Genomic DNA, 21633 nt, shown 5'->3' with positions numbered 1-21633 from the left:
TCTCTGGATACAAGGGCAGGTGGGGGCTCCCTGGATACAGGGGCAGGTGGGGGCTCTCTGGATACAGGGGCAGGGGGGCTCTGGACACAGGGGCAGGGGGGCTCTCTGGATACAGGGGCAGGTGGGGTCTCTGGATACAGGGGCAGGTAGGGGCTCTGGATACAGGGGCTGGTGGGGGTTCTCTGGATACAGGGGCAGGTGGGTGCTCTCTGGATAGAGGGGCAGGTGGGGGCTCTCTGGATACAGGGGCAGGTGGGGGCTCCCTGGATACAGGGGCAGGTGGGGGCTCTCTGGATACAGGGGCAGGGGGGGGCTCTGGGCACAGGGGCAGGGGGGGGGCTCTCTGGATACAGGGGCAGGTGGGGTCTCTGGATACAGGGGCAGGTAGGGGCTCTGGATACAGGGGCTGGTGGGGGTTCTCTGGATACAGGGTCAGGTGGGGGCTCGCTGGATACAGGGGTAGGTGGGGGCTCTCTGGATACAGGGGCAGCTGGGGGCTCTCTGGATACAGGGGCAGGTGGGGGCTCTCTGGATACAGGGGCAGGTGGGGGCTCCCTGGATACAGGGGCAGGTGGGGGCTCTCTGGATACAGGGGCAGTGGGGGCTCTCTGGATACAGGGGTAAGTGGGGGCTCTCTGGATACAGTGGCAGGTGGGGCCTCTCTGGATACAGTGGCAGGTGGGGGCTCTCTGGATACAGGGGCAGGTGGGGGCTCTCTGGATACAGGGGTAGGTTGGGTCTCTCTGGATACAGTGGCAGGTAGGGCCTCTCTGGATACAGGGGCAGGTGGGGGCTCTTTGGATTCAGGGACAGGTGGGGCTCTCTGGATAAAGGGGCAGTTGGGGGCTCTCTGGATACAGGGGCAGGTGGGGGCTCCCTAGATACAGGGGCAGGTGGGGGCTCTGGATACAGGTGCAGCTGGGGGCTCTGGATACAGGTGCAGGTGGGGGCTCTGGATGCAGGGGCAGGTGGGGGCTCTCTGGATACAGGGGCAGGTGGGGGCTCCCTGGATACAGGGGCAGCTGGGGGCTCTGGATACAGGGGCTGGTGGGGGCTCTGGATACAGGAGCAAGTGGGGGCTCTGGATACAGGGGCAGGTGGGGGCTCTCTGGATACAGGGGCAGGTGGGGGCTCTCTGGATACTGGATACAGGGGCAGGTGGGGGCTCTCTGGATACAGGGGCAGGTGGGGGCTCTCTGGATACAGGGGCAGGTGGGGGCTCTCTGTATACAGGGGCAGGCGGGGGCTCTGGATACAGGGGCAGGTGGGGGCTCTCTGGATGCAGGGGCAAGTGGGGGCTCTCTGGATACAGGGGCAGGTGGGGGCTCTGGATACAGGGGCAGGTGGGGGCTCTCTGGATACAGGGGCAGGTGGGGGCTCTCTGGATACAGGGGCAGGGGGTGCACTCTGGATACAAGGGCAGGTGAAGGCTGATATGCTGGTCTAATGAGGCCCCCTGTGGTGATGCAGGGATTTATCCAAAAGGGGTTTGTTTATCCAGTCTTGCGTGGTACTTGGCAGAGCTGGACGTTAGACTCACACATTTTAGTGCTGATGTCTGTGTCACTGCACTGAAATGCACTGTTCGCTCATTTTAAGTCTAGTGCACTGACCATCAGTGTCAACCAGGAGTTGTGCAATGAGCATGCACGCTACATGTGCTGTTTGAAAATAATACTGTGGCTGCTGTTACCTCAATCAGGCACTGGCAGCAACAACACTGTACTTTACTTCTGTGCATCGGCTGGGCCCTCACTCCAGCCTCGCCTCCATTGTACCACGTGGCCTCAGAGCCAGGGCCTGGTAAATAAAAAAGTAATACAAGACCGTGCAGTGCACTCGCAGTGGCACCTTGGCTGTTGGTTTTTGGCAAGGCGCCTTCCCCTCTGTGGCTATAGTGTCTTGTTAGCCTCCTGGCAGCACCCGGTGCAGAGTGGGATGGTAGACGGCAGTTCTGTTATTTCCTTGCTGCCCCTAACAAACCGAGGAGAGTATGTTATTCACCAACAAAGCTTAGCTGACTTTAAAGCCCCTCTGAAATTACTCTCTCCCACATTTGCTAACTAAGTAGTAATGGCACATATGTGGAGATCTCCTGACAGAAAAGATAGGCATGCTGCAGGATGAGAACTTCACTCCTAGGTTTGTGAATAGCACTCTGTAGTACTTTAGTACAATTATAGTACTACTAAACATACCACAAAATGCACTTTGTAATTGGGTCAAATAATGGAGTTTGTCTCTGTTGTTAGGACCTGGGGTTAGTCCTATGTCAGTGTCCATGGACCATCGTCACATGATGTGAATTGCACTTATAAAATGTTGGTCCTACCTTACTTTCATTGCTTGATATTGCCTTTGTTTGGACCTCGGTATCTTGCTCCCTTGCTGCTGAGCTGTTGCATTGGATTCCTGCTTCCCTGTGCGTTATTTTTGTGCTCGTTACACCCTTTTTGTCTCTCACGGGATCGTAGGAGATTTTGTGTTCGTGCCTTCCCTGTTTTCCCTCGTAGGTAGATAGTTAGCCTTTTTGTTTGCTCCCTGGCTTGTTTCCTCCCTTTTTTCTTTTTCCGTCCCCGTTTTAGATTTTTCCAGCGTGTGTTCGTTCGTGTACGTGAGTGGGGGCCCCCGCTCACGATTTAGGGCCTTTTTTCAACTTGTGCCCGTTTGTCATTCACGGGAAGACGCTTTGCGTTTCCGTGTTCATTTTCTCGGGGCCGGGTGCCGGGTGCAGTGTGTTTGCACGGGCGCCTTTCCGCCTCGTTTTGTGCGGAAGTGACGTTTCGGGTCACTCCGCTACTGGCCAGATTCACACAAACACCGCTGAATACACACGGGGAAATCGAGTGCCTCCTCCCAGTTACTGCCAGCCCAGTTTTAGGCATTTGTGAAGGTTTTTTTTCCCGTTTTGGCTGAGTGTTTGTTTAACTGAGCCCTAGGGTTTTTTCCCTTCATTTCGTGCTTCGTTATTTTGGAATTATAAAAAGCAACTAAGGACACTGTGTATAAATGTTAAGTGCCCCTGACTGGATTTATTTGTATCTGACGTTTCCAGTCCTTTCACGAAGCCAAGCCTGCGCTTACAATTGGTAAGGAGAGGGTGCATGTTGGGGTGGGACATGGTCACTGACATTGAGACGTTATAGAGCCTGTACAAAAGGAGGTGTTGCTTTTTTTCCTTGTTGTCCCTAGGTGCAGAAGCGTGAAGGAGGGAGCCGTGTCCTGCAGTTCTACAGGGTGGGAGACTTGGTGTCTCGTCATTATACCACCCTCTTTTCGGGTTCACTGGAGTGCTCACAGTGTGTTAATCCTGTGGGTCTCGGGTGGACAAGGGAAGGGGATTGGTGCATGCTACGCTCCCGCAGTGCTTGGGCTGAGCGGGGTCTAACAGAATATCAAGCCCACGTTTTTAGCACTGCCTGAGCAAGCATGGACGAGGACGGGAATGCATTAGGGGATGGTACAGGTCCTTCTATGCAGGACATTATGGGGGCAGTACAGACGTTACAGTCCCAGGTTCAGGAGTTACAGCAGGAGAATGCTGGGTTGAAACAGGAATTGGTGGCTGTTAGGGCCCGAGAACAGTTACAACACAGAGGAACCATTCCCGTTATTCACCCTGCAACCTTCCAGTATAGCGGGGGTACGGGACAGAGCGTGGCGAGTGGTAGCAATCCCATTAATGTGACAGTGTCATCTCCAGTTGCAGTTCCCTTAGCCCCCCCTGAGAGATTCCCTGGAGATAGCGAGAAGTTTGGGATGTTTATGACCCAGTGTCAGCTACATTTTATGTGTAGACCAAATGCCTTTCCTGACGACTCCGCCAAAGTTGCCTTTACAATCTCTTACCTGGCTGGTAACGCGGCTCAGTGGGCTATACCGTTGGTGGACAGCGACGATCGCGTGTTATATAACTACAACGCATTTAAAGAACTGATGCGGGGATTGTTTGCTAAGCATGCGTTTATGCAGGCTAGTGATGCAGAATTAATGAAGCTGCGGCAGGGCAGACAGGATTTGTTGTCATACATCGCCTCCTTCAACAGATTGATATCTGAGACCCATTGGCCCACTGAAAAGAGGACATCAATATTCTATCAGGGTCTTTGTGAAGAGCTAAAAGATATTGTATCACAGGGAGTGGATCCACCTGAAGATTGTGCGGCATTCATAGACCTTGTAGTGAAATTGAACCACAGGGTGTCTGAAAGGCGAGGTGAACGTAGTCGGTTTCAGGCAACTAGAGGTAGCTTTGTGAAAGCCGAAACAAGGGCAGTGGGGGAGAACAAGGCGATGCCTGAACCCATGGAACTAGGTGGAGTGAGGGGGCCTTTGGCTCCGGAGGAGAAAAAGAGAAGGAGAGAGAACAATCTGTGTCTGTATTGCGGTCAAGGAGGGCATTTCGCTCGGGAATGTCCTGTGAAGCCTTCTGGTGCGGGATTTAGCAAAAAGGTAGCATGTGTGCAGGTAGACCACAGGATAGTTGGAGGACAGAGTAATCAGTATGAGGTTGTTGGATCCGTAGACCAAGCACCAAGACATTTCGTTATCAATGCCCAGTTAATACTTTCTATACAGGATCGTGTTTCCGTTTCAGTGTTGTTAGATTCTGGCGCTACCGGAAATTTCATGGACATCACTTTGGCAGGGAAGTTTGGAGTTCCGTGTCAGCTGAAAGACCAACCTGAGCCTGTGATGGCAATTGACGGGACTGAGTTGACGTCGGGGTGTATCACCTGCCAGACTGCACCTCTGTGTCTCTTATGTGAGAACGGGCATTCTGAAAAGGTGGTATTCGATTTAATTGATGCCCCTTCCTTTGGATTAGTGTTGGGGGTACCATGGCTGCAGAAGCATAATCCCAGGATTGACTGGGTACAGAGACTGGTGATGCTGGATTCAGCACATTGTTTGAGACATTGCTATGCCATCGCAGGTGCACAGAACGATCCTTTGGTTTGCGCTGTGACGGATGGGGGTTCTGTCCCCCCTCAGTATATGGCGTTTAAGGATGTGTTTGATAAGATACACGCCCAGGAACTACCCCCTAACAGGGCTTATGATTGTAAGATCGACCTGGTACCTGGGGTCACCCTGCCTTGCAGCCGGGTGTATGCGTTGTCAGAGCCCGAAGAAGAGCATTTGAAAGAATACATCGATGAGATGTTACGGTTGGGGTTCATTCGTCCCTCTTCCTCTCCCGTATCATCTGCTATATTTTTCATTCCCAAGAAGGAGGGGTCTTTGAGGGCCTGTGTGGATTACAGGATTTTGAATGCGGCCACAGTGAAGAATAGGTACCCTCTCCCACTCATCTCCGTGTTGTTAGACCAGCTTCGCAAGGCTACCGTATTCACTAAATTGGATTTACGGGGAGCCTACCACCTGATAAGAGTGAGACCCGGAGATGAGTGGAAGACGGCTTTTAAGACCAAGTACGGTCTATTTGAATATACCGTGATGCCGTTTGGCTTATGTAATGCGCCGGCGGCGTTTCAATTCTTCATTAATGAGGTTCTTGGTAAATATCTGGATCGCACAGTTATCGTCGATTTAGACGATATTCTTGTGTTTTCAGAAGTAAGGGCAGAACATACAGATCATGTACTCCAGGTGTTACAGACGCTTCAGGACCATCGTTTATATGCTAAGCTAGAGAAATGCCAGTTTGACACCCAGGAGGTAGAGTTCCTTGGATTTATTATATCAGCGGAGGGGATCCGAATGGATCCAAAGAAGATACAGGCCATTGTGACCTGGCCTGTGCCTACATCAGTGAAACAGATCCAGGTACTCCTGGGTTTCGCCAATTTCTATCGGCGATTTATTTCGCATTTTTCAGATGTGGTATCACCGATGACTCGTCTGTTGAGGAAGGGGGTCCCCTTTGAGTGGACCAGTGAGACTCAGAGGTCCTTTCGGTCTTTGTTGGAGCATTTCACTTCGGCGCCGGTATTGGTGCATCCTGATCCTGCCCTGCCGTTTTACGTAGAGACCGATGCTTCGATGTGTGCTGTGGGTGGGGTGTTATCCCAGCGTGATGAAACTACTGGTCATATGCATCCCATCTCATTTTTCTCAAAAACTTTGTTGCCCGCCGAACAGAACTATACGGTGGCTGAACGGGAATTGTTAGCTGTAAAACTGGCATTCGAGGAGTGGCGACACTATTTATGGGGTGCCAGGCATGTGATCACCATTTACACTGACGATAAAAATCTTGAATATTTCCGTTCCGCTAGGGCATTAACACCTCGTCAGATGCGGTTGGTGTTATTCTTTAATGAATACGACTTTATCATCACCTACAGGCCGGCGGCCCAGCAAGTTAAATCAGATGCTCTTTCTCGGATTCATGGTGATCCTAAAAGTGACGGTCTTGTGAAGGAGGATAGGGCCATGATTGAGAGTGAACGGATTGTGGGGGTTACGGGTATGGATAATTTTCCTGTGCTGGTGAAAGAGCGATTGAAGCAGTTGGATTTGACTCCTTGGTTATCCGTGCCCCAGGTTACTATGAAAGAAGGGTTGTTGTATCATGGTGATAGGATGGTAATACCTCCTTCTTTGCGGAATGAGGTCTTGGAATGGTGCCATTCATCTGCGTTGGTGGCACACCCAGGCATAAGGAAGACGAGAGACATGTGTATGCGGTGGTTTTGGTGGGACTCCATGATAAGTGATATTCAGGGATACGTGAGGGCTTACCCTGTGTGTGCCATCAACAGGCCCTTCCATAGCAAACCTTCAGGGCTTTTGTGTCCTTTGGAGGTACCTCCTTCTCCATGGCATACTATAAGCATGGATTTTGTGACCGATTTACCGTTAGCCTCTGGATATACCACCATAATGGTGGTGGTGGATCTATTCACCAAAATGGCCCACTTTATTCCGCTTTGTAAAATTCCTACGGCAAAGGAGATGGCTGTGGTCTTCATGTCCTCGGTGGTGCGTTTACATGGGCTGCCTGAGGTTATTATCTCTGATCGGGGTGCGCAGTTCGTGTCCCATTTTTGGACCGAGTTGTGTCTGGTACTGAAGACGGAGATACGTTTGTCCTCGGCATACCATCCTCAGTCTGATGGCCAGACTGAGCGCACTAATCAGACGATGGAACAATACCTGAGATGCCTGATTTCGTCTTTGTCGTGTGCATGGGTAGTAGCCCTCCCCATTGCGGAGTTCGCCTATAACAACAGCCTACACTCCGCTTTGGGCATGACTCCATTCTATTGTTCGCTTGGATACCACCCTAGGGCGGTAGCTATTCAGCCCACGGGACGCGTGCCAGCCATTGACGATGTTTGTAGGCGACTGAGCGACATTTGGGGCTTGGCCCGGGAGAGCATGGTTGAAGCTAAAGCTGCTATGAAGGTACAGGCGGATAAACATCGGGCCCCAGCTCCTTCTTATAAGGTGGGCGATTTAGTGTGGTTGGCATCCCGTAATTTGAGGTTACAGGGGTCACGTAAACTGCAGCCCCGGTACGTGGGTCCCTTTCCAATAGTCCAGGTTATTAATACAGTTGCAATGAAGCTTGAGTTGCCACAGGACTATGGGGTGCACCCTGTGTTCCACACCTCATTGTTGAAACCTTATGTGCCCTCAGAACAGGTGTTGCCCCCACCCCCTCCCCTGACGATTAATGGACAGGAGGAATTCGAGGTGCACGCTATCCTCGATTCCAAACGGATCAGGGGCCGTCTTTTCTATCTGGTAGACTGGAAGGGGTATACACAGGAGGATCGGACTTGGGTGCCGGCTGGTGGGGTTCGATTGTTTCATAGGCAGCATCCATTGAAACCCCGTCCTGTGGGGAGGGTCATAGGGGGGGGGGTACTGTTAGGACCTGGGGTTAGTCCTATGTCAGTGTCCATGGACCATCGTCACATGATGTGAATTGCACTTATAAAATGTTGGTCCTACCTTACTTTCATTGCTTGATATTGCCTTTGTTTGGACCTCGGTATCTTGCTCCCTTGCTGCTGAGCTGTTGCATTGGATTCCTGCTTCCCTGTGCGTTATTTTTGTGCTCGTTACACCCTTTTTGTCTCTCACGGGATCGTGGGAGATTTTGTGTTCGTGCCTTCCCTGTTTTCCCTCGTAGGTAGATAGTTAGCCTTTTTGTTTGCTCCCTGGCTTGTTTCCTCCCTTTTTTCTTTTTCCGTCCCCGTATTAGATTTTTCCAGCGTGTGTTCGTTCGTGTACGTGAGTGGGGGCCCCCGCTCACGATTTAGGGCCTTTTTTCAACTTGTGCCCGTTTGTCATTCACGGGAAGACGCTTTGCGTTTCCGTGTTCATTTTCTCGGGGCCGGGTGCCGGGTGCAGTGTGTTTGCACGGGCGCCTTTCCGCCTCGTTTTGTGCAGAAGTGACGTTTCGGGTCACTCCGCTACTGGCCAGATTCACACGAACACCGCTGAATACACACGGGGAAATCGAGTGCCTCCTCCCAGTTACTGCCAGCCCAGTTTTAGGCATTTGTGAAGGTTTTTTTTCCCGTTTTGGCTGAGTGTTTGTTTAACTGAGCCCTAGGGTTTTTTCCCTTCATTTTGTGCTTCGTTATTTTGGAATTATAAAAAGCAACTAAGGACACTGTGTATAAATGTTAAGTGCCCCTGACTGGATTTATTTGTATCTGACGTTTCCAGTCCTTTCACGAAGCCAAGCCTGCGCTTACAATTGGTAAGGAGAGGGTGCATGTTGGGGTGGGACATGGTCACTGACATTGAGACGTTATAGAGCCTGTACAAAAGAAGGTGTTGCTTTTTTTCCTTGTTGTCCCTAGGTGCAGAAGCGTGAAGGAGGGAGCCGTGTCCTGCAGTTCTACAGGGTGGGAGACTTGGTGTCTCGTCATTATACCACCCTCTTTTCGGGTTCACTGGAGTGCTCACAGTGTGTTAATCCTGTGGGTCTCGGGTGGACAAGGGAAGGGGATTGGTGCATGCTACGCTCCCGCAGTGCTTGGGCTGAGCGGGGTCTAACATCTGTGAGCCCCAAAACCTATGCCTACCAGATATCCGGTGGGAAAATCTGCTTCAAGGGAAAATGAATAAAAGTATACATTTTCAAAACGTACAAAAGTCTAATGCTTATCAACCTCTTTGCGTGCCTGTTTTCAACATGGTAAAATTGGTATACTGCTGATAGGCATATCTAGCATATCTGTAGGGCCCTAGTATATGAAACCCATAGTGTACCAAGGGCTTCAAGTTGAATGTCACTAATGGGCTACAGAACTCATTGTGTGACCCACTACAGTGACAAAGTAAAGCATGTCTCCACGCCTAACATTGTAGTCTGGGTGTGAAGTTTTAAAATGTCAATCCGACCTGCTAAAATAAACACTTTTTAACATGACTAAACCTTCCTTTTCAGTATTAATAACAAATGAAACTGAGATGGGGAGAGTCAGTGGTCTTAGGGCGCGTTGTAGACTGTGGAACTAAAGAAACACGTTTGCGTTTTAGACATGTAAATACATATGGTTATTAAATCAAAAAATAGTATTCTGTCAATTCTATAACAGTCTATCAGTGACCATTTTTTCATCTTACTTTAATCCTACCCCAGGTCCATAGTGATCGCAGAATCTCCCTTCTATTTTGGAACTGCTAAACATGGACAAAAAGCAATGGCAAAGCCAATAGGTCAAGACTTGATCGATGCTTGGTCTGAATTGAAAGTAAATCGAGTTGGCCGAGGCAGCTGTTTTACATACACTGACTGACGTAACAATTCAAAACGGATAAACATGAGGTAGATGTTTCGCTCTGAGAAGTGTAGGCACTGGGGCAAGGGGCAGCCCAAGTTTGACTATCGTCACTGTGGCTAAAGCAGTCGGTTGTTTCACGTTGACAGATCTACACACAAAGCAGCTCCCAATCAGTGCCAGGGACTACGATGGCAATGTGTGCTTGTTGTGACCAAAAACTAGTTTTGCTTTTAGCCAGTGTTTTTTCCGCTCACAGCTGCATGTACGCACCTCAGTCTTTTTTTTTGTTGTTCTTTTTGTTTTACTTTAATGAGCGCCGTCTTCATGGACACCGTGCTATGCAATGCAATAGGTGTTGCTTTTGGTATTGTAAATTAAATGGTTTTTAATTTTTTTAAAGGCATTGCCATTTACAGTGCCAATAGCTCCAAAATTCGCAGTTGCGAGACCTATTGCATTGTAAATACATGTTCTTCCTCTGGAACAACTATGCCTCCTGGCGGGCAGTGTTGGAGCCTCTGACAGCGTCAGCTTCTTGGGCGGATTCCCCGGGCTCGGCCCAGCTGTTTCACTGTTTTACTCCACGGTTTCAGCGTCAGACTGCTTTGTGTCCTTCTCCTCATTGCCTCCGTCAGCATCCTCCTCCTTGTGTCCTCTGCTGGTGTTCTCATCTCCCTTGGGAACCTCCGTTGTCCCGCCATCACCTACTCTGCCCCTTAAATGCTCGAAGTCCTGCGTCGGCCTCATGAGACCGTCCTGAATGTCTTGAGCGAATCAACCATATCTGGTACGGAAGGATGCAGCAGTCCTCTTGAAAGTCATGGGGGCAACCCCGGCCTGATCACAATGCCCTCCCACCAAGAAGTGATGTGAGGGCCATTCAGTCACCGTACACTGAGACAAGAAATCCACATTTGATTGCAGCTTCCCCGGCACATGGACGGCCTGAAAGGAAAATGGTTGTAAAGCAAGGAAGAACTTTAGGGTTCGAGTCCTTATGCAAAGCAAGGCAAGTAAGAGGAGCATGATCAGTGAGTAAAATGAACGAATGTCCTAAGAGATATTACTGCAGGGACTCCTGACAGACCAATTCCTTGAGCCGTAGAAAACTTAGTTTGTGAATGATGGACAAGGAATAGTTTTTCCCTGGGATTTTGTGCACAAGAAGATCCGTGAGGGGGCCTGTTACTTCAGAGAACTGCGGTCCAAATCTGAAATAGTATCCCTCAAGGCCTAAAAAGTAGCGCATATCTTTCTTTGTAGTGGGACGTGGAATGTTTTGGATGGCCTCTAATTTGTTTATTTGGGGCTGAATGACTGTTGCCGGAATGTCAGACCCCGAGTACTCTACGTGGTTGGTGCCAAAAGAGGTCTTTTCTTGGGTTCAGGGTAAGGCCTGCTTGGCGCATGGTATTCAGGCTCTATTCTAAATGATGAAGGTGTGTCCCAGCCAGGACAGTGAATGGCTATGTCGTCTAAGTATGCAACTGTGTACTTGTGGTGTGTTCATAAAAGGACACCCATAAGTCTTTAAAAAGGATCAGGGAGGGGCAGCTGTCCTGATCCTCTTGGATCTATCAGCAGCCTTTGACACGGTCGACCATACCATTCTGGTCGACCGTGTCGAAGCACTGGGGATAACCGGTTTGGCCAGGGATCTTATTTCATCTTTCCTGGAAAACCGTACCCAGACAGTGAGGCTGGGAGATTTCTATTCCCCTATCACTGCACTCCCTTGTGGAGTCCCTCAGGGCTCCTCGCTAAGTCCTATGCTGTTTAACATTTATGTAGCAGACTTGGCGAGGGTAATAAAGGCCCATGGGGTACGGCTCACATCTTACGCTGATGATACTCAGCTGGTTCTGGCTGTCCATAGAGACGGCCCTACTGTGGCAGCCAACTTCCAAAGAGCCATGCTCGAGGTCAGTACCTGGATGGCCTCGAATTGTTTAAGGCTTAACTCGGACAAGACCGAGATCATGACCTTCGGCAGGCTCTCCCCCGAATGGTCGTCCATTTGGTGGCCTGAAAAGCTGGGCCCTCCACCTGTCCCAGTGGAAAAAGCCAGAAATCTGGGAGTGACGTTCGACAGTAAGTTGTCCTTTGACCTCCACACTAATAAGGTTGTCTCTTCAGCTTTCTTTATTTTGAAAAAAATTAAGAAAATACTGCCTTACCTCCCCACCTCGGCTGGGAAAACTCTGGTCTCTACCTTAGTCTTCTCAAAAATAGACTACGGGAACGCTCTCCTGTTACATACGCAGAAGCGTGTCCTAATGAACTGCAGTCTGTCCAGAATGCGGCTGCAAGGATTCCTTTAAATATTCCGCTCCGCAAGCCCACTACTCCTGCCATCCGCCACCTCCACTGGCTGAGAATCGAAAGCCGCATTAAATTTAAAGCCCTCTGCATCGCCTATAAGGCTGTACATGGCATAGGACCAAGGTTTCTTACTGAAGCTTTTCAGCCTTATAGTCCCAAGAGGCAATTAAGATCGGCCAACACCTGCCTCCTCTCTGTACCGCGTACAAGAACCGCCACTTGGGGAGACAGGCGCTTTTTGGTGGCCACTCCAAAACTTTGGAATCTTCTGCCACTGGCCATTAAGACCGCCTCGACCCTGATGAGCTTCGGCAGGCTCTTAAAAACATGGCTGTTCAACCAGTAAGACGATTGCTGATGCTAGTAGCTCCACAGCGCCGAGACACCCTCGGGTATTTGTTGCGCTATAAAAATTTCGAAAATAAATAAATAAAAGGTGTCGGGAACACCACGAAGGCCAAATGGCAGGACCTGAAACTGATAGAGTCCGGTGGGGATGGAAAAGGTCATCTTTTCCCGTGCTTCTGGAGAAAGGGGTATCTGCAAGTACACTTTTGTGAGATCAATTGTGGACATAACTCTGGCGTCTCCTGGCCTTTCTATAAGTTTGTCCACACGGGCATGAGGTAGGAATCAAACAGCGCAATAGAATTCAACTAATGGAAGTCAATACAAATCGAAGACTTCATCTGGTTTGGGTACAAGAACTACTGGGGAGCACCAAGCGCTCTGGAAAGGATCAATGATATCGGCCTTCAACATGGCAATTTCCTCCTGCTCTACTGTCTGTCTCCTAGCAGCCGGAATATGATAGGGTGTTCGTTTTACTACTCTTGACCCCTTGGGTGAAATTGTGTTCTACCAAAGAGGTGCTACTAGAGTTACCCGACAGTAGGTTAGGACGTTTGTTCAATAGAGCGGTTAGTTGCTCCTGTTCAACTGTTGAGTTGTCTCCCATCTTAATCAGTCCCTCTGTAATATCCACCAGGGGCTGGAGTGGAATGTCTAATGGTTTGTTGACATTGACATGATTTATAGGGATTCTGATGTCTATGGGACTAGATGGGTGTTCTTCCCAGGCTTTTAGAAGGTTCACATAGTAGACCTGCCCCACCCGTCCTCTGTGTGGGATGCTCACCCTAAACGGCACTGCAGTGAATTTATCTAGAGTTTGATAGGAGCCCTGCCATGTCGCTAGTAAAATCTTTTCAGTTCTTGAAAGCAAAATTAATACTTATCTCCCACAGATAATGCCCTTAGTTTGGTACCCTGATAGTAGGGCTGTTTCTGGCGGGTTTGGGTTTTCTCCATATTAACATGGACATCTTCCAATAGAGTAGTACGTTTTTTTTTGGTCAGTTAGAATGTCTTAGGGAGAACCCACTTGAGAGAAAAAAGAAATGGTGACTTGGGCTAATGACTCAGTAGCCCTGGTCAAGGGTTTGGCTTCTGGATACCGCGTTGCGTCATCCACCAATGCTAAGATATATTGGTGTCCAATGGGTAGATGGGGTGAAGGGGCCTACAAAGTCCATACCCACCCGCTGAAAGGGTACTTAAATTATGGGGAGAGTTTGGAGAGTGGCACGGGGAATTGAAGGGGGGTTGACTAACAGACATATAGGACAAGGTGCACAAAACGTAGCCACCTCCTGCTATACCACAGTCCAATAGAACACCAGAAGAACCTTCAGGGTGTTTTCATGCCCATAATGACTACCCTTGCCTGGAGATCTGCCCTTGTGACGGATTCTCCATTATGGACACTACGCACTTTATGTTTTTTTGTAAACATTTTAATTTAATAAGAAAAAAGTTCATCCGACCTCTAATCAAAGATAAAGGGTTCAGACAAGTTAAACCGGCCCTTATGTACCTTCAGCTGTTGTCTAACACTTGGGAAATTTTTAATGTAGCGAACTTTTTGACAGTAGCCATGAGACTAAGAAAAAAAATTAAGTGGACTAGTTGTAAATAGTGGATTTTAAGAATTGCATTGGAATGTCAAAAAAAATTATCGCTACTGGATGATTTTTAATATGTTATTGTATTGTACGTATTGTTAGCTTTTAATGTTGTATTCTATTTTGGGCCTGATTCCTGACGTTTGTATACTTTTATGGTTTTTGCTATGAACCGACTAAAGTACTTCTGACTGACTGACTGACTACCCTTGTCTGACAATGAGCTAGATGTATCAGCTGGTCACGAAACGCCACTGATACCAATAGTTGTTCTCTTGTTTGTACACTGTTTCGAGTTATCCTATATAACAAGACTTTTTTATACAAAAGAATGGGTCTACCTTTTTTGGGTCATCTTCCTGCGCTTGTTCACAGGCATACATCAATGAACTATAATCCTTCTGGGCTATCCGAAAACTCCATTCCGGGGTCTGGAACACATCCAATGATGTATTGTGTTGTGTTGTAATTTCGTTTATATAGCGCTTACCACCCCTGAAGAGGCGTCAAAGCGCTTTTTCGGCGAGTAGAACGCTACTCCGGAACCCATAAAGGATTAGTGTTGAGTTAGTACAGTGAAATATAAAAATCATTTGAGTGGTGGATAGGCTAGTCAGTTATTTGGATTCAAAAGGATAATGTAAAGGCACAAGCGGTTGTTGGACAGGAAAACAAATGAGAGTGGGTCCATTCCCTTCTTTTCTCATTACAGGATTTTATTATATTAAGAAGCTTCTTTGACTCATCCCACCATGGGGTTCGTATTTGTCAGGTTGGATACGTACTAGTGAAATCTAGGCAAATCTGTACCTAGTAACACTTTTTCGGGAAGAGATGGAACTATCCCTACCTTTCGCAGTTGGGGTTCACAATCTATCTCAATTAAAACTTCTTCAAGGGAGTACTTTTTTCTATCGCCATGCACACTGGTGACCTGTACAAACTCTCCCTCCTGTATCTCAGTGGTAGGTGTAATCTCCCTGCTAACCACAGTATGTGACAGCCCGTGTCTAACAGGTTGATTACAGGTTCACCATTTAAGTGGACTTTTTTCTGTACTTCTCTGGGACCTCCCCGGTGACTAATATATGACCATCGGGTGTAACCCACCTCCATGGGCTCACTAGCATGGACATGTGAGGGACGGTGCAAGCATTGTGGACCCTGTACTTGCCCGCTTCCACCACTACTTGGTTTTAGGTGTATTTTAGGAGGGGCTGTGGTTCTACTTTCTGTTGCCAGAATTGCTCCCCGGGTCGGGGCTTTAGGTGTTCCTATGGGGAGTGAGGGCGGAAGTGCCAACAGCCAACGTAACTGTGAGGTTGAGGTGTTGTTTTACCCAGGCCCCAGTGTTGGTAGGCGAGGCCTCCAGATATTGCTCGAGTTACACTTGGCAAAAAGTGGGGATGACCATGTCAAAAAGGGGCACATTTCCTACATACACTTCCTAATGTTATTACTCAAGATTTCTCCTGGAGAGAATGAGGAGGGAGCTTTTACTGAAAGATAGAGCAAACCATTGCTTGTCAGTACAAAAGTGTTGTGATCACTGTCCTTGTGATCTAAGATCTTCATATCGTCCCGCAGGTGCCAAAGATCAAAGAAGACGCTAGGGAGCAGCTTGAGACATGATGGAGACACATAGTCAAACAGGCAGACGTACGTAGTCCACAAACATTCCTTAATCAAAAAATGACTTGGGGGAGCAGCTTAAGCCATGATGTAGACTCACAGACTGTGATATGTAGGTCACAAGCACCCCGTCATCAAAACCGATGTAGGGGCGTAGCTTGAAGGGTCCAAAACCTTGAGTGTTCTCATCGGAGCAGTCTAAGGAATTCTGAAAAAGAAATAGAGAGACAAACTAGGCCGGATGCAAAAAACAATCTCTCCTTGCACTCTCTCTCTATCTCTATCCACACAAAGACTGTTCATGGACCTTGGGAGTGTGGGTTTGTTCTGGCTCAGTAACCGAGGCCTATTACAAGGCTGTCTGAGATTCAAAATGTCTAGTTTTTAAGGATCTCACAGAATTGTTTCTTCTATTTTCCTTAGGCTTTGGTCCCACAAGGTCCTTCCTCCCTCCAGAGACCATATGTGGTCTCCACCTCCAATGTCCCTATATTAAAAAGAAAAAAAAGGTAAGTGTTCTTTTAACCTAAAAAAATCCTCCAACTAATGGAATTTTTCCAGCTTTTTTTCAACTTTCTGTGCACACTTCTAAAACTTTCACATTATTTCTTCTATTTTATCCTTCCTTCTGCTTTATTTGTTTTTCCTTTGCCCTCCTATCTCCTCACTACCACCTTTATCATAAGAATAAGACACACTTTTAGGCCACCAAGACTCTCCACTAAAAGAGATAAAACAGGTGAAATTAGGACTGGCCCTGTAAGAAGGATTCTGTGCATGATTGTTAGAGTTTCACCTGCTGGGTGTCGATTCTTCCTGGCTATCGTCCATGCTGTGGCACATTCTCGCATTCCTCGTGCAGCAAGGCGCCCTCCCCGAGAGCAGATTCTGCATTTGCAGTCCCCTGCTTTCCAGAGCTTTACTGAAATGTTTATCAGCATTCAAGACCATATATAATCCTTCCTTGGTTTTCTCTCCCCACATTTTAAAGCTGTTTTGCTCTTTCTATCTTGTAGTCTTTTCTTTCTTTCCTTGACAACAGTCTTTCCTCTCTTACTAATATTTCCTCTGTGGCTTCCTTCACAGGTCCTCGTCAAACTGTTGAGGGAGTCATTGGGAGTCCACCTCCTCACGTAAGTGTCACCATCCACAGGCAGGGTAGGCAGAAGCTACATTTTTCTAAGTGACCAAAACTGCTAACTCATACACTCTTCTGTGAGTTCTGTGCATGGAAAAATACAACACTCTGCTTCACGCTCCACACTACAAGCAAGATTTAGTTAAACCATGTTCAAAAAATAGCACATATAAAACCCCATGCTACTTTGTCCTTGGTTTTACTTATGGCAAACAAAAAAATTAATATCAAAAGCAAAATCAGGGGTGCACTTATGCATCTTTTATATGCAACAATCATGTGTTACCAATATTCACAAATAGGGGGGCAAAGGGCTTTTATACATAAGGTCCAGCACAGTTGCCCAAATGGAATATGAAAATTAAAGGTGTGCTGTTCCTGAATGATCTAGAATTGAGCAACATACAAAGGACAGTGGGTACAGAGTCAAAAAGATGGGAATCCATTTCTTTGGAATGTAATGCCCTCACACACCCAGTTGGGTGTCATGCTTCATCATCGGGCTGCTCCTCGTCTGGCCGGCGCTGCAATGCCTGACGGGCTCCAGATGAGGGGCACTTTGGCGGAGATCTGTTTCCAAATAGCCATTTGGTGCCGTGGGGGTGAGAGATATAGTGAGTGTAGATGAATAAGTGGTGCGTGATGTTTATGTGAGTTAAAATAGGATTGGGAGTATCATCAAAAAAAACTTTATTTGTTGGGGTTCCTACACTGATTAAAATAAAGAGGAAAGGCGCAATGCTAAGTTAATGTCTTAGCTGTGGCGCTCTTCCGTGTGGTTGGTCAACCTGTTTCTTCGCAATTCTACAAGTCTAGAGGCGATTCGTAAGGATCTTAAGTTAAAAAACTATCTACACTAAGGTGGACTGGAAAACAATAATGAATTAATGTTTAGGATTTAAGCCACCAAGACTTACTCTGTCTAATGGCTGGTAGTACTGGTTCTACCCTAATTGGGATATACTACTGCTTCATCAATCAGAACTTGTAGACTGATATTTGGAGAAAAATGGCTGAATTTTCAAAATATATGTAAATCTGATATTTGAGTAAAAGACGTATTACTGCTGTTATTACCGTGATGCCAGAAGCATTACTTCTATGGCTGTTATGTATTACTCGCGTAGAGGCATTCTATATTGACAAAGCATAATACATTACTGCTGGCGACCATGCTTGGAAAACTGAGACGATCACTGCTTCTAATCGTACAAATGGTGTCCACTAATGTAATCTTGTCTGGTGTGGTCAATATTACAACACCTAAAATATCAGTAGTTCGGGGTGATTTTCATTAAACAGAAGTTGCTCTTATTACAGGAAAGGTTGGAGACTCCTGGTGTAGGCAACGGGATTGTCAGCCAGGAGCAACTTGTCTTTTTCTTCATGGTGTGCTTCAAATGTTCCAGCAGGCTGCTATCATATTCAGAATCTACTTGGGTCTAGTTAGTTGCTGTAAGCCACACACTTCCACAAAGACCCTCATCCTCACAAAAGCATCCATTGAGGAGCAAAGATGCCCTGAGTGTATCCACCTAAAAAATCAGTGAGGGAATATTGCATCAGATTATTTACTAGAAGAAAACAAGCACTGGCAAAGCAAAGCCAGTGGGTCTTGCTATTGTGATATATTTGCTTTGCCAGTGCCTTTTGGTGATGCTTTACAGCAGATGCTGTGCAGCGTGGCCAAATAGAGAAAAACCTATCCCCATCCCCCAAACGTCTGCTGTTTTGTAGGTACAATATGTATTCCACTGCATATATTATGCAAATAAACTAAACGTCCCACAAGTAAATGAAACCACGGTCCTTATTTAGAGTTTATAGGATTGAAGGCTCTGTCACAAACATAGCAGATATCCTGTTACATTTAATACAAGTGCAATGTTGCCTACAACACTTTTTTATGTTTTCTTTCTTATACACTGGCTTACATTTGAAAAGTCACATGCTGTGAAATTGAATTGATAATAACAAATGTTCTACTAGTCAATGCTCCCACATATTTTCCAATTAAAATGATGCCTCGTTTGTGTGGGTAGACTGTGACAGGAAATGTTGGGCCAAAACACAACATGGATACATTACTTTTTTCACTCAAAACTGACCCTTTTTTGTTGTTGTAATGTTAGTAGTTGTAGTATTTTGATCGAGGGAAACCTTGCACACCTGTACATTTTTAAATCTAGACACCTAAAGGTATCCAGGGTGGGCTGACTTGCATTGCTTTCACTAGGTTTTATTACCCAGAATCCGTTGCAAACCTCAAACGTTGACTGCAAAAAAGAATTTTCCTCAGATTTCTGTGATGGAAAGTTCTGGAATCTTCAGTGAGCCACAAACTTCCTTCCAATCGGCTTTCCCACAAGTCTCCCGATAAAAATGGTACCTCACTTGTGCGGGTAGGCCTGTTGCCCTATAAAGGAAATGGCCTAAAACACAACATGGACACATCACATTTTTCCAATCAAAATTGACCCTATTTTTAAAAACTAGACACCTATGGGTATCCATGATGGGTGACTAGCTTGGATTCCATGAGGTGTTTTTACCCAACAGTGCCTTGCAAAGCACACACTATGGCAGAAATCAAACCTTTTTCTACAATTCTGTGATAGAAACTTCCAGAATCCGCCTGAATCCACAAAAGTCCGACCACCCATCATTAACTCACTTGTGCCTCTAAAAACGTGGCCCCACTAGTGTGGCTGGGCCTAATGCCTCTGACAGGAATGGATCAATTCAAGGCTAATGGGAGCCTATTGACCGTGGTTTGTTCTGTTCCTGTCTCTGGCACTAGGCCCAGGCACACAAGTGGCGCAGCGTTTTTATTGGCACAAGAGGAGCAATGCTGGGTTGTAGGAATTTTGTGGATTCTTGCGGTTGCAGGTTTCATCACAGAAATGTAAGGAAAATGCGTGATTTCAGGCAAAGTTTGAGGTTTGCAAGGCAATGTGGGTAAGAAAACCTCATGGGCTTTAGACAAGGCACACCACGCTGGAAACCCCTGTTGTCTACTTTTGAAAAATGTCTGTGGTTGGTAGGTTTCCATGGGTGGCAGCCGAGCATGGTTACAAATCCCGCGGCTACCCCTTTTACTGATCTCTCCACTTAGCACTTTAGGGCCTTTTGTGTCGAGGTCTCTTGGCCCACCCACACGAGTGAGGTACCATTTTTATTGGCGAGACTTGGGGGAATGCTGTGTGGTGGGACATTTGTGGCTCCCCACAGATGACAGAAGTTTTCCTCAGAGAAATTTGAGAAAAATGTGTGGTTTTTAGTCAATGCTTGAGGTTTGCAGGGCATTGTTGTTGGGAAAATGGTGCGGGATGCTTGTGAAGCACACCGTCATGGACTTCCCCAGATATTTAGTTTTCAGAACTGTCTGGGTCTGGTGGGTTTATCCTGGTAGCGACTACCCAAGCCCAAAAGGCGTAGCCATTCACCATTGCAAGTGGGATGATGAAGTTAGTCACACTCTCCTGGCCCATATTTTATTTATTTATTTTTTTATTTTAGGAGTTTTATATAGCGCTGACCAGACCCGGGGGTATTGGAGCGCTTTACAGCAATGTTTCAAGGTAGTTAAGCACATTGTTGTGATTGTCAGCAAAAAGAACAGAACGATTCAGTAGTTCAAGCGTGCTAAGGCTTATGGAAGCGGTGGACGAGTTCGGAGGTAGCCTTGTTGAATGCTGATTTCTGTAGATCTAAAAAGACTGGCAGACCAGGGGTCCCGAGCCTTCAAGGCGGAGTGAAGGAGTCCTGAGGTAGCCTTGTTGAGTGCTGAGTGGAGGTGATCCGAGGATGAGATGAGGAGGATCTCCGTTTTTAATTGGTTGAGTTTAAGGTGGTTTTGGGATAGCCAGCCTTGAATTTCTTTTAGAGTGGTATTGAGTCTGAGGATGTCATCTGGGGAGGAGGTTTCTAGATAGATCTGGGTGTCGTCGGCGTATAGGTGGAAGGGGATCTTCGCCTTATTAAGAATGGTGGTGAGGGGTTCCATGTATATGTTCAACAGTTGAGGTGAGAGCACTGAGCCTTGGGGTACACCTCTGCTGACAGGGTGGAGGTCGGAGGTAAAGTTCTTGATTTGTATCTTTTGCGCGCGGTTCTGGAGGAAAGAGGTGAACCATCGGAGGACCTTATCATCGGCCCCTGCCCTTTCTTTAATGGCCTTGATGAGACGTTGGTGGTCTACTGTGTCAAAGGCAGTCGAGGAGAATGAGAAGGCAGCATTGGCCAGAGTCAAGTGACTTATGTATGTCGTCTGTGATGTTGAGGATCGCCGTCTCGGTGCTGAACCCTTTTCTGAATCCCGATTGGTGGGGGTCAAGAAGGTTGATGTTGTCCATGTGTTGAGTTAGCTGTGAGAGGACGCATTTCTCCAGGATTTTTGATAGGAGGGGGAGATTGGAGACAGGTCTGAAGTTGTTCAGGTCCTTGCAATCAAGGCCTGTTTTTTTTAGTAGTGGAGTGACTTGGCCAACCTTGAGGCAATCAGGTATAGTGCCGGATTGGAGGGAGCTGTTGATGATTCTGCATCAGAAGGGAGCTATGGCGAGTTTGAGGTTTTTAGTCAGTTGAGTAGGATAGGGTCTAGGAGGTGAGAGGCGGGTTTGGAGGTTGAAATTAGCTTGATAATCTCGGTTTCTGTAATGGGGGCGAAGGCCTTCCATGAAGTTGCGTTGTGAGGACATGTGCTTTCTGTAGTATCTAGGGGAAGGCTTTCGCTGTGGGGATTGTTGCTGGTGTCTAGCGAGTGTTCGATCTTGGTGATTTTTTCTTCGAAGAAGCTGGCGAAATGTTTGCATAGTTCCGAGGAGGCCTGGGTGAAGGTTGTTGTGGGCTTAGTGGTTTGTTG

Source organism: Lissotriton helveticus, chromosome 8 (genome assembly GCF_964261635.1).
Source record: "Lissotriton helveticus chromosome 8, aLisHel1.1, whole genome shotgun sequence".
NCBI lineage: Eukaryota > Metazoa > Chordata > Amphibia > Caudata > Salamandridae > Lissotriton > Lissotriton helveticus.
Note: the sequence above shows the minus strand (reverse complement) of the source record.